Here is a 12,665-nt window from a genome sequence, read left to right on the forward strand (position 1 = left end):
TAGTGCTGAGATTACAGGCGTGAGCCACTGCACCTGGCCCATGCCCATTCTTTATGTCTTGTCTATGGCTACGTTGGCACATTTGGCACTACAGTGAGAGCTGAGTAGCTGTGACAGAGACTATAGGTTCCACAAAGCCTAAAATATTTACTATTTGGCTGTTTACACAAAAGTTTTGCTAACATATGGTCTAGAAAAATCAATAAAACAATAAATCACGCCCTGACTTGTTGCATTTGCCCATTTCCATGGTGTAAATACTCCCATTACAGCCAATTTCGTGCTACCAATGTGACATTTCTGAATAGAGTTGGGAAGAGATGCATACAACATATGTATTATTTCCACATGCGGATACAATGGACAAATAATCTCAAGAGCAGAATTATTAGTAAAATGAAGAAAAAAACACAAAGTGATGAGTTTTTAGTATGTATTATCTTTATTTAAAAAAATATTTTTTAGAAATAGGGTCTCACTCTGTTGCCCAGGCTGGAGTGCAGTGGTGTGATCATAGCTCACTGCAACATCAAACTTCTAGCCTCAAGACATCTTCCGACCTTAGCCTCCCAAAGCACTGGGATTACAAATGTGACTCAACACGCCTGGCCTATTACTTTTATTTTTAAGATAATTTAATTGTAGCTTATATAATTTGATTTCTAATAATGGTTGTGCTTATGAACTGGCTCATAAAATCCCTGAAAATTTAGCAATCAACCTTATGCTAGCTTTATCTTCAAAAGGAGGCTTTGGGAAAGCAAGTAATTTTTGCATCCACTAAAGCACAGAGCTAAAAAAATATTGGGGGGAGGGGAGACATCTACTGAGGGAACGCCACATGCAGGGTAATATATTTTCTGGAGTACTATCCTGTATTGATACTGCATGCTCTTTAGCATTCCCATGCTGCCTGCCACTTTTGCTGGAGTCTTGATACTTGATACTGTTAATGCAAAATAAGTAGCAGGCCATTAGTTTGGAGTTGTTTTTGTACCCAGAAAGCAACCCAAAATTTAGAGGTATTCCTTGTACCTTTTGTTTTGTTTTGTTTTTTAGAGATGGAGTCTCGTTCTCTCATCCAGGCTGGAGTGCAGTGGCGAGATCTCTGCTCACTACAATCTCCACTTCCCGGGTTCAAGTGATTCTCGTCCCTCAGCCTCCCGAGTAGCTGGGATTACAGGCACTTGCCACCACATCCGGCTAATTTTTGTATTTTTAGTGGAGACGGGGTTTCACCATGTTGGCTAGGCTGGTCTCGAACTCCTAACCTCAGGGGATCCGCCTGCCTCAGCCTCCCAAAGTGCTGGGATTACAGGTGTGAGCCACCACGCCTGGCCCTTTGTACCTGATTTTGAATGGAGTTTCAACCAATCACAGACAACCAGCCAAGTAGTTATATAATTAGGGACCTCCCATGCGACCATACCCAAATAAGGCACACGCTTAGCTGTAGCCAATCAAATTTCTTTACTTTCGTGTTCAGCCTATAAAGTTTGATGCCTAGGCAGCTAGGGCAGGGGTGTCTGAGCCTCTTCTGGTTTGGTTTTGACTGTTGTCCGATTCAAAATCTAAGTTTGTTTTGTCTGAAATTTTTGTTTCTACAGTAGCTATCCAGAAATCAGTCTAGGCTGGATATTTGAAGGAAGAAGGGAATAACTGGCTGGCATACTCATCATCTATTGGAAATCTCTCTTCTCCTTACACATTTTCATTAACTTCTTTAGGATGTGTAATTACAAGCGTTTTCCCGCGAGCAGCCCCTACTAATAACGCATCAAGCTGCATGGATTCCGAAAAGCTTCAGAAAACTTGTGGTCTGAAACCCTACTGTGTCCAGAATTTGTGGGTTCTTGGTCTCAATGACTTCAAGAATGAAGCCGCAGACCCTTGCGGTGAGTGTTACAGTTCTAAAGGCAGCGCGTCTGGAGTTGTTCTTTCCTCCCGGGGGGGCTCGTGGTCTCGCTGGCTTCAGGAGTGAAGCTGCAGACCTTCGCGGTGAGTGTTATAGCTCATAAAAGCAGTGTGGACCCGGCCGGGCGCGGTGGCTCACGCTTGTAATCCCAGCACTTTGGGAGGCCGAGGCGGGCGGATCACCAGGTCAGGAGATTGAGACCACGGTGAAACCCCGTCTCTACTAAAAATACAAAAAAATTAGCCGGACGTAGTGGCAGGCGCCTGTAGTCCCAGCTACTTGGAGAGGCTGAGGCAGGAGAATGGCGTGAACCCGGGAGGCAGAGCTTGCAGTGAGCCGAGATCGCGCCACTGCACTCCAGCCTGGGCGACAGAGCAAGACTTCGTCTCCAAAAAAAAAAAAAAAAAGCAGTGTGGACCCAAAGACTGAGCAGTAGCAAGATTTATTGCAAAGAGCAAAAGAACAAAGCCTCCACAGTGCGGAAGGGGACCCGAGCGGGTTGCCACTGCTGGCTCGGGCAGCCGGCTTTTATTCTCTTATCTGGCCCCACCCACGTCCTGCTGATTGGTAGAGCCAAGTGGTCTGTTTTGACAGGTCGCTGATTGGTGCGTTTACAATCCCTGAGCGTAAAGGTTCTCCACGTCCCCATCGGATCAGTTAGATACAGACCAGAGGTTCTCCAAGCCCCACCAGAGCAGCCAGATACAGAGTGTCAATTGGTGCATTCACAGACCCTGAGCTAGACACAGGGTGCTGAGTGGTGTATTTACAAACCTTGAGCTAGACGTAAAGGTTCTCCACGTCTCCACCAGACTCAGGAGCCCAGCTGGCTTCACCCAGTGGATCCCGCACCGGGGCTGCAGGTGGAGCTGCCCGTCAGTCCCGCGCCGCGTGCTCGCACTCCTCAGCCCTTGGGTGGTTGATGGGACTGGGCGCTGTGGAGCAGGGGGTGGCGCTCGTCGGGGAGGCTCGGGCCGCACAGGAGCCCATGGAGGGGGTGGGAGGCTCGGGCATGGCGGGCTGCAGGTCCCGAGCCCTGCCCCGCGGGAAGGCAGCTACGGTCCGGTGAGAAATCGAGCGCAGTGCCGCTGCGTCGGCACTGCTGGGGGACCCAGTACACCCTCCGCAGCCGCTGGCCTGGGTGCTAAGCCCGTCACTGCCCGGGGCCGGCAGGGCCAGCCAGCTGCTCCGAGTCGGGGGGCCCGCCAAGCCCACGCCCACCCGGAACTCCAGCCGGCCCGTAAGCCCACGCCCACCCGGAACTCCAGCCGGCCCGTAAGCACGGCGCGCAGCCCCGGTTCCCGCTCGCGCCTCTCCCTCCACACCTCCCCGCAAACCGAGGAAGCCGGCTCCCGCCTTGGCCAGCCCAGAAAGGGGCTCCCACAGTGCAGCAGTGGGCTGAAGGGCTCCCCAAGTGCCGCCAAAGTGGGAGCCCAGGCAGAGGAGGCGCCGAGAGCAAGTGAGGGCCGTGAGGACTGCCGGCATGCTGTCACCTCTCACTACTATGCTTGAGGTACAGGAAAGAAGGATACTATCAAAAGGAACCATGCAGCTGGCACGGAACTGGGACAAGAATTTGGGGGCAGGATGGCCACGTGCTAGGCCAACTGACGGTCTCCAAACCATCAGCAAGCTCCTATTCTGACTGGAGGAGTAAAAACAGCTGTTGGAGAACTTGGACGTCATCCGCCCTTGTCAAACCGTTTTCAGGATTAATGTACTTAATTCAGCTTTTTCCACTACACCACACAGCCTCCTCTAAAACACCCTCCCTGCACAAAATTTACCCCCAAAGCACCAGGAACCTGGCTGGCTACAGTTGAGCTTAGGAAAAACCTGAGTGGCTCCAGAGTCAAACTGCGGTAACTTTGAGTCAGAGGAGTTAAGGCCAAAGTAGAGCTGCACAGAGCCCCACGTCGTGCAAGTGCGCGTCTCCTTCAGAGAAAGGCATGCCGAAGTAGACGAGGCCCCCGGCAGCAACACCCCTGTTCCCTCGCCAGCACCCCGCGCCTCCAGGGCGACTGGAGCAGACGCGAGCGCTGGGCACGTAGCCGGTGGCGCGCACGCTCAGCCTGAGGCCGCGCGGGAGGCGGGCTGGCGTGCGCGCCCCCGCGGCGGTGGGCGGGGTCCGGGGCGGGGCCGCAGGAGCAGTAGGTGTTAGCAGCTTGGTCACGACAGGTGCGCTAAGTAGAGCACCGGGACCTGTGACAGGGCTGGTAGCAGCGCAGAGGAAAGGCGGCTTTTAGCCAGGTAAGGGCCTTCTCTCTCCACAACCGGAGAGTGCGCGAAGACCCCGGCTTCTCTCCACACCCTCTTTCTCCTTCGACTTTTGGGGCGGGGGGAGTGCAAGGAGTGTGAGTCCCTCCCCGTGGAGATAAGGGGTCGAGGGACGCTGATCCTCCGTTCTTTCCTCACTTCTGGGGCCTGCGCTGGGTGGGGAGTGCTTACGTCGGGCTGAGCCTTTGCTGCCCAAGGGCGGGAGCTGCAAATACCCCGTCCTCTCCCACCGAGAACACTCCATTCTAACTATACTTTCTGGTGTGGTGGAGGAAGGTGGCAATTCATTAAAACTCCAAATACCCTCCTTCCAGGGAAATACTCTAATATTCAACTGCTCTTTTTCCTTCATTTTCAGCCATTCCCTCTCTTTTCGATTTTTTCTCCCTTCCATTACGCCAGTTGAACTCTGTTTAAGACACTTACACCCTTTTGAGGAATGTTGAGAATATAGCAGTCCTTGCAGCCGATGTGTCATCCCCGAATCGCTATCGTGTGTATGTCGCTGGCACTTGCCCCCGACATCTGTAGGTGTTAATGTAAGGTAATTGTACACCCCTGGCTACACATACTAAAGCTTGAAGTTGTAGCTGCTGGGAACGAACCATCTGGCGCCCTTCCTAGCCTCCTTACTGATGCTTGCAAGAACGCTTTAGCTGATCCTGGTGAGAGATATTTGAACTACTATTGTCTTGCACCTAACTCCAGCTTTCAAAAGTCTGTCTTGGCCGGGCGCAGTGGCTCACGCCTGTAATCCCAACACTTTGGGAAACTGAGGCGGGAGGATCGCTTGAGCCCAGGTGTTTGAGACCAGCCAAGGCAACTTAGCGAGACCCTTGTCTCTACAATAAATAAATAAATAAATAATAAAAGATAAGTCTGCCTAATCCAGATCTGCCTAATCCAGATGGTTCAATTGACTTGACTTTTCAGGTTAGTCAAAGGTACTTAGGGAGTTATCAGTTTTTAAGACAATGCCCATTTTGGGGAGAGGTTTTCTTTTGCATTAATTATTCTTTCTTTTGCTCTTGATTAAAATGGTTTAACAGAGTACCTTTTATCTGCTTAGTTACCAATACTATTCACAAATGCTAAATATTTCAGGAGCCATGAAATACCACCAATCCTTTCTTCTGAGGTATGATGTAGACACAAAAGAACACGACCCCCAACAACATGTTCTAAGTTCCTGTAGAGGTATAACCTGGGTGCAGGATGATCACGTTTTAGATAGATCTTCAAAAAATTAGAGAGTTGGCGTGAAAGAAGGCAAAAAAAAAGTGTGTGTTCATATATGTTTTCTTGTTTTACGTTGATAGAACAACATGTAATGTACTAGGTAATTAGGAACTTATTTCATTCTTTGGACAAAATATTGAGTGCCTTTCGTGTCAGTCCTACTGTGGATTCAAAGTGCCAAACGTCTTTACCCTAAAAGAACTTAAAATCAAATGGGTTAGATAGATCCACATACAATTTATGGTATTAGTGAGGTCATTTCTATACTAGAGGTCAGCCCAGGGTACTGTAAGAGCATAGGGAATATAGGTGTTTTGTTTTTTAATTCTCTCTTCTGCTTTTCCTTAAAAACAAAAACCTCTGAGTAATAATGAGTGATTCTCTTCAATCTATGTGTTTGTATCACTTTCATATTTCTTACCCTCTCTTCCTCCAACTCTATGGCCTATGGAAAATGGGATTAGACCCTGTTGTTAATATGGCATTTAGTAAATAGTTGGATCTGTTTCCACTGTTCTGTATTGGGCTGGGAAGTGTTGTTATCAGGTAGTCCCTGGGAAGAGAACAGTATATTGGCAACGTTAGCAAAGGAGTGCCATTTTGTAAAAATTACCTCATTGTATAACTTTCTTTAACTTGGTACACTCAAGCTTTGTTCCAGACTCTGGTTAAAGGTGGGGCTAAATTTCAACCTAATAATTCTAAGAGAAAGCTTCAGAAGCTAAAACAATTCACATCTTGGTGACAGGGGATACTTTTTCCTGCTAAGGTGCCCTCAAAATGTTTTTCTCTTTCTTTTTTTCTTGGGTGGGGAAGACAGGGTAGATAGGTGGGTGGGGAAAAATGTTTTTAAGTATAATTTTGACTACCGTTTCTTCAGGTTTTAAATTCTTTTATTTTCTCTGGTATTTTTCACCAGTTAACTGCAATTAACTTAGAGCCCCTGTACCAAAAAAATTTATCAAAGACATACACACACAGACACAAAAGAATATTGAGAGTGTGGGAGTTCATTAGACATCTTTGACATAATAGGGCACCTAACCACAAATTGAAAGAATTTGTTATTATTTAAATTGACAGTGAAACTAGTTTCAGGCATTCTTAATTCCATCCCACTATTAGATAGATGACTTTTAGATTAGAATTGTACCCTTTCTGCAGATAGGAAAATGTATAACTTGAGTCCTAAGTCAGTAATTTCCATTAGAAAAGACAATTTTTTTTTTTTTTTTTTTGAGACGGAGTCTCACTTCTGTCACCCAGGCTGGAGTACAGTGGTGCTATCTCGGCTCACTGCAAGCTCTGCCTCCTGGGTTCACACCATTCTCCTGCCTCAGCCTCCCAAGTAGCTGGGACTACAGGCACCCACCACCACGCCCGACTATTTTTTGTATTTTTAGTAGAGACGGGGTTTCACTGTGTTAGCCAGGATGGTCTCGATCTCCTGACCTCGTGATCCGCCCGCCTCGGCCTCCCAAAGTGCTGGGATTACAGGCGTGAGCCACCGCGCCCGTCCTAGAAAAGGCAGTTGTTTTTTAAGTTTGCTATTGTCTTTCACTGTATGTTTTTTGATAGAAAATTAAGGTACTTCATTTTAGATTGCATACAGTAATCTCCAGGTGAGGTTACTTAACATAGCCTCTTCAGGTTATTAACAGACCAGTGGTTGTAAATGAAGTAGTTTCTACTTAATGATTATGGAGTTGAGATTCTATGGTGGATGATACTCTTGGTAGGACCATACTGATGAGTTTATTCTGAAGCTGGGTGCAGAGTCCTCAAGACTCAGTCAAATTATTGTGCTACTGAAGACCTCTTTTCATAAAAAGGATGGAGTTTGACCTAACAAGCAATCTATTATTCAGCATGTCAGATGATTTCCTGACACGTGAAAACTTTCTAGAGACTTCCCGTGTCCACTCATAAGAAGTTAACATGGGCCAGGCGCGGTGGCTCAAGCCTGTAATCCCAGCACTTTGGGAGGCCAAGGCGGGCGGATCACGAGGTCAGGAGATCGAGACCATCCTGGCTAACACGGTGAAACCCTGTCTCTACTAAAAAATACAAAAAAAATTAGCTGGGCGTGGTGGCGGGCGCTTATAGTCCCAGCTACTCGGGAGGCTGAGGCAGGAGAATGGCGTGAACCCGGGAGGCGGAGCCTGCAGTGAGCCGAGATCGCGCCACTGCAATCCAGCCTGGGGGACAGAGAGAGACTGTCTAAAAAAAAAAAAAAAAGAAGTTAACATGATACCATGAAAATTTTACATTCTTTTGATTTTCTTTTAAACAATTTCTTAATACTACTTCCCTGAAACTAAGAACTTTCATCTTTAGGGGAAAATAAGATGCAACTTTTTTGTACTTTTGGTAACAACTGTGGATCTATTTTCCCCCTTAATTATTCTGTAACAGAGCTTATGATATGGAAAACTTTACAGTCCTTCAAATATGTTTTGTCTTGCACGAAGTATTGCCATTTTTGTTTCATTACCCATAAATTAGTCCCAATATCCGTTGTACTTAGTTTTAGATTTCCACAATCTTTTTTCTTTTTCCATAAACTGAAATTCAAGCTAATGCCCCGGGACTTCTTTATTTCATAGTCAGTTTTACTAAACAGGTAACATTTGCCCAGATTTGGCGTCTGAGCAAAAATTTGGCTTCCAGCACTACAGGAAAGCTGTCTGTCCATGCATAGTATCCAGTGATTTCTGTCTAATGGCCCCTCGCTGTCCTCTTCCTTACCCCTTGGCAATAATTGGCCAAGTGAACAACTTGTCTAGTTCTTCCTTTCATTTGCTTTTCTTGACATGACTACTATCTGGTTCTCCATTTTCTAATCTAACCACTTACTTCCGTACTCCATTAACTCAGTCTTTTTGCCCCTTAAATGCCGGGTTCACCATAACCCTGCTCAGCTTCCTATTCTCACTATGCTTTCTCCCTTTATAATCTGATTTCTTTCCATGACTTCCACTATCACCTCCACGTAAGTGGCCTGAAAATTTATCTTTTTAAAAAACTTTTTTCATATTGTATATATAATTCTTGTTTTATTTTCATATATGCCAACACATTTAAAAATAAAAATTATAGATATTTATATTATTATAAAATAAAAATTATATATGTTTATTATAGAAAATGTGGAAAAAACAGGCCGGGTGTGATGGCTCATGCCTGTAATCCCAGCACTTTGGGAGGCTGAGGCGGATGGATCACTTGAGGTCAGGAGTTTGAGAGCAGCCCGGCCAACATAGTGAAACCCCATCTCTACTAAAAATACAAAAATTAGCTGGGTGTGGTGGCGCACGCCTGTAGTCCCAGCTACTGAGGAGGCCGAAGCGGGAGAATCCCTTGCACCCAGGAGGCAGAGGTTGCAGAAAGCCAAGCTCATGCCACTGCACTCCAGCCTGGGTGACAAAACAAGATTCCATATCAAAAAAAAAAAAAAGAAAAAACAAATTATAGAGGCCAGGCGCGGTGGCTCACGCTTGTAATCCCAGCACTTTGGGAGGCCAAGGCGGGTGGATCACGAGGTCAGGAGATCGAGACCACGGTGAAACCCCGTCTCTACTAAAAATACAAAAAATTAGCCGGGCGTGGTGGCGGGCGCCTGTAGTCCCAGCTACTAGGAGAGGCTGAGGCAGGAGAATGGCGTGAACCTGGGAGGCAGAGCTTGCAGTGAGCCGAGATCCCGCCACTGCACTCCAGCCTGGGTGCCTGGGTAACAGAGCGAGACTCCGTCTCAAAAAAAAGAAAAAACAAATTATAAAGAAGACAAAATAACCCATATTCCATAATCTGTTCCAGAGAGATCTATCATTCAGTGGTTTTGTTTTCTTTGATATACACACACTCACATAAACGCAAAGGTAATTGAACTCATACTGTTGCAGTAGATATAGTTTTGTGTCTGATTTTTTTGCTTTATATTATTTTTCATAGCATCAAAAAATTTTGAAAACATTTAATGAATATTTAATCTCCATTGTAATCTATTTAATAATTTATTATGTTGAGGTTGCATAATTTAATTGTGTTTTGGTTTTACATTAAATGAAAACAATTGAGAACAAATTTATGCATAAATCTTTGTGCAAATCACTCATTATTTCCTTAGGTTAGATTCCCAGAGGTTGAATTACCAGGTCAAGGGGTGTGAAAATTTAAAAATACTAAACCTGCTCCCAAATTGCTTTTTGTAAAGATTAGACTAATTAACATTCTCAACTGCAGTGATTGTGAGTGCTCATCTTAGTGCAGCCTTGGTAACATTGAATATTATTATTATTATTATTTTTGAGATGGAGTCTCGCTGTGTCGCCCAGGCTGGAGTGCAGTGGCACGATCTTGGCTCACTGCAAGCTCTGCGTCCCGGGTTCACGCCATTCTCCTGCCTCAGACGCCTGAGTAGCTGGGACTACAGGTGTCTGCCACCACACCTGGCTATTTTTTTTTTTTTTTTTTTTTTAGTAGAGACGGGGTTTCACCGTGTTAGCCAGGATGGTCTCAATCTCCTGACCTTGTGATCTGCGTACCTCGGCCTCCCAAAGTGCTGGGATTACAGGCATGAGCCACTGCGCCCAGCCCGTCTGGCTAATTTTTGTGTTTTTTAGTAGAGACAGGGTTTCACCATGTTGATCAGGCTGACCTCAAACTCCTGACCTCAGGAGATCTGCCCACCTTGGCCTCCCAAAGTGCTGGGATTACGGCGTGAGCTACTGCGCCTGGCCTGAATATTATTTTTTAATCTTTACTAATTTGATAGGCAGAAGTGAATGAATTTGTATTTCTTTGCTTGTGAGAGAGAACATTTTTCATACATTCATTTCTGTTCTGTGAATTATGTCTGGGTTAATCCCATTCCCATTTTTATTTGGGCGTTAACATTTTAATTATGTTGGTTTTTTGTTTGGTGTTCATTTGGAGCGTTTTGTAGGGGAAGCACAGGCTTTTATTAGACCAAACAGAGTGAGTGGAGTGATAAAGTGGAAAGTATACAGAAGTTGGAACTGTGGTGTTATAAATGCCCATTGTTTTGAGGGGCCAGAGCTTGTGATCAATGAAGCAGTACTGCAGAATGGAAAGGGTGCTGTTTGAGAGTCAGGATTCCCAGCTTAATGTTGTCATCAGCCAATCAGGTGACCTTGGACAAGTCACTGATTCATTGACTCAGAGCCTCATCTGTAAAATGAGAGGGTTGGGCTTTTGATCCCCAAGACTGGACAACCTCTGTGCTGAAAGGATGCCTTTGGAGCTACTACTGTTCACTAGACATTCTGGAATTACTTTGTCTCATCTCTAACCTTTCACCTATTTTTAGATATATACAGCCTGAGGAAAGACTGGATACAGTAAAGGCAGTTTCCACCAGAGTAGCAAGGGGAGCCTGGGGACAGTTTAATTTGTTTGTGCCCTTTAACTTTCAGGAAAATAGAAGTATAAAAAAAAATTGAGGCCGGGTGCGGTGGCTCACGCTTGTAATCCCAGCACTTTGGGAGGCCGAGGCGGACGGATCACGAGGTCAGGAGATGGAGACCACGGTGAAACCCCGTCTCTACTAAAAATACAAAAAATTAGCCAGGCGTGGTGGCGGGCGCCTGTAGTCCCTAGGGTACATGTGCACAATGTGCAGGTTTGTTACATATGTATCCATGTGCCATGTTGATTTCCTGCACCCATTAACTCGTCATTTAGCATTAGGTATATCTCCTAATGCTGTCCCTCCCCCCTCCCTGAATGAGGTTCTTGCTGTGGGGGTTGGGGGAAGAAAATAAAAAAAAAAAGAAGTCAAAAAGATTGGTATTTTTTTAGGCATTCCCATAGACTGACACTTGGAAACTGGTAAGATAAAATCACAGAAGCCCTGCTGACCTGTGCCACAAAACTCCATTATCTACAATGTATGTGAAAAATGTCTCATTTTGTGACTAAAGGGTGTACGTCTCCAAGGCAAGTTATTTAACAACTTCTTCTACTTCATACAGAACCATTCTTAGTGTTTTTCTTTGTGATTTGTATAAACTCTTTTATTTTAAGAATATTAATTTTTTGTCCTGTGGTCAAATATTTAACCAGTTTACCTTTTAATTTTGTATATAGTATATTATTACTTATCTATAGAATTTTTTTTTTTTTTTTTTTGAGACTGGGTGTCACTCAGTCACCCAGGCTGGAGTGCAGTGGCACAATCTCGGCTCACTCTAGCCTCCGCCTCCAGGGTTCAAGTGATTCTCGTGCCTCAGCCTCCCAAGTAGCTGGCATTACAGGCACATGCCACCACGCCTAGCTAATTTTTATATTTTTAGTAGAGACAGGGTTTCTCCATATTGGCCAGGCTGGTCTTGAACCCCTGACCCAGGTAATCTGCCCGCCTCGGCCTTCCAAAGTGTTACAATTACAGGCGTGAGCCACCGCACACAGCCTGGATTTTTAAATTTGAGATTTCTTCTGGTGCTGTGATGTTTAGAAGGCCTTCACCATCCAGAGATTGGTTAAATACTCACTTTCATTTCCTTCTGATTTTTACCGTTTTATACTTTATATTTAATTCTTTAATTTGTATTGAACTTACTTTGAAGTACCAAACCAGTATGTTTAATGCCTTTGTACATCTGAGCTCCAGATCTGTATTTCCAGCTACCTGTTAGGCTATGTGGATAGTCCCTGTACGCCATGCATCTGCATACACCCAGTTTCACTAAGGAGAAAGCTTGAAGTTGTCTTTACCGCTTTAATACTTTTCTCCACCCACATTTAACCAATCCCCAAGTTTGGCTGATTCTGCCCCAGCAGTGATAAGGGCTCTTTAATCAGTCTTCTAGCTCAGATTCCCATTTTTTGTTTTTTGCCAGAGTCGCAGAGTAAGCCTTAGAGTTGGCTTCAGTTTTTCCCTTGCAGAAAAGTTACCAGAGTTGTCATTAGAAAAAAAAAAAAAGCACTGATTTTCAGAATATGGTTCCTTTAATTGCCTGTGTTAGAATTACCTGACAGTGGTTAAAAAGGTAGAGAGGTAGAGTCTCAGGTCCCACCTAGACCTGCGGATCAGTGTGTCTGAGGGATGGGCCTGGGAACCTGAAGTTTATCAAGTACCTCAAGAGATTTATATACAAACTTAAGGGGAGACAGTGCCTAATTAAACTCAGTCGAACTTTCTGACATGCTCTTCAAGACACCCACACCCCACTCTGGCAGCCTATTCTTTTAGGCTTATCTCCCACAACACTAC

At 45.2% G+C, this 12,665-nt stretch overlaps 1 protein-coding gene across 3 annotated transcripts in view; it reads left to right on the forward strand.

The window, feature by feature from the left end:
- The first annotated feature begins 4,056 nt into the window (after positions 1-4,056).
- LIMA1 (LIM domain and actin binding 1) overlaps positions 4,057-12,665 on the forward strand; it is a 104,872-nt gene continuing 96,263 nt past the window's right edge. For 2 of the 3 annotated variants that reach the window (XM_032143829.2, XM_032143830.2), the window contains exon 1: positions 4,057-4,165. The gene's annotated coding sequence lies outside the window, so the exon portion shown is untranslated. The remainder of the gene's footprint in view (positions 4,166-12,665) is intronic. The other variant, XM_032143831.2, reaches the window with a different exon arrangement.

Source organism: Hylobates moloch, unplaced genomic scaffold (assembly GCF_009828535.3).
Source record: "Hylobates moloch isolate HMO894 unplaced genomic scaffold, HMol_V3 SCAFFOLD_22, whole genome shotgun sequence".
Classification (NCBI taxonomy): domain Eukaryota; kingdom Metazoa; phylum Chordata; class Mammalia; order Primates; family Hylobatidae; genus Hylobates; species Hylobates moloch.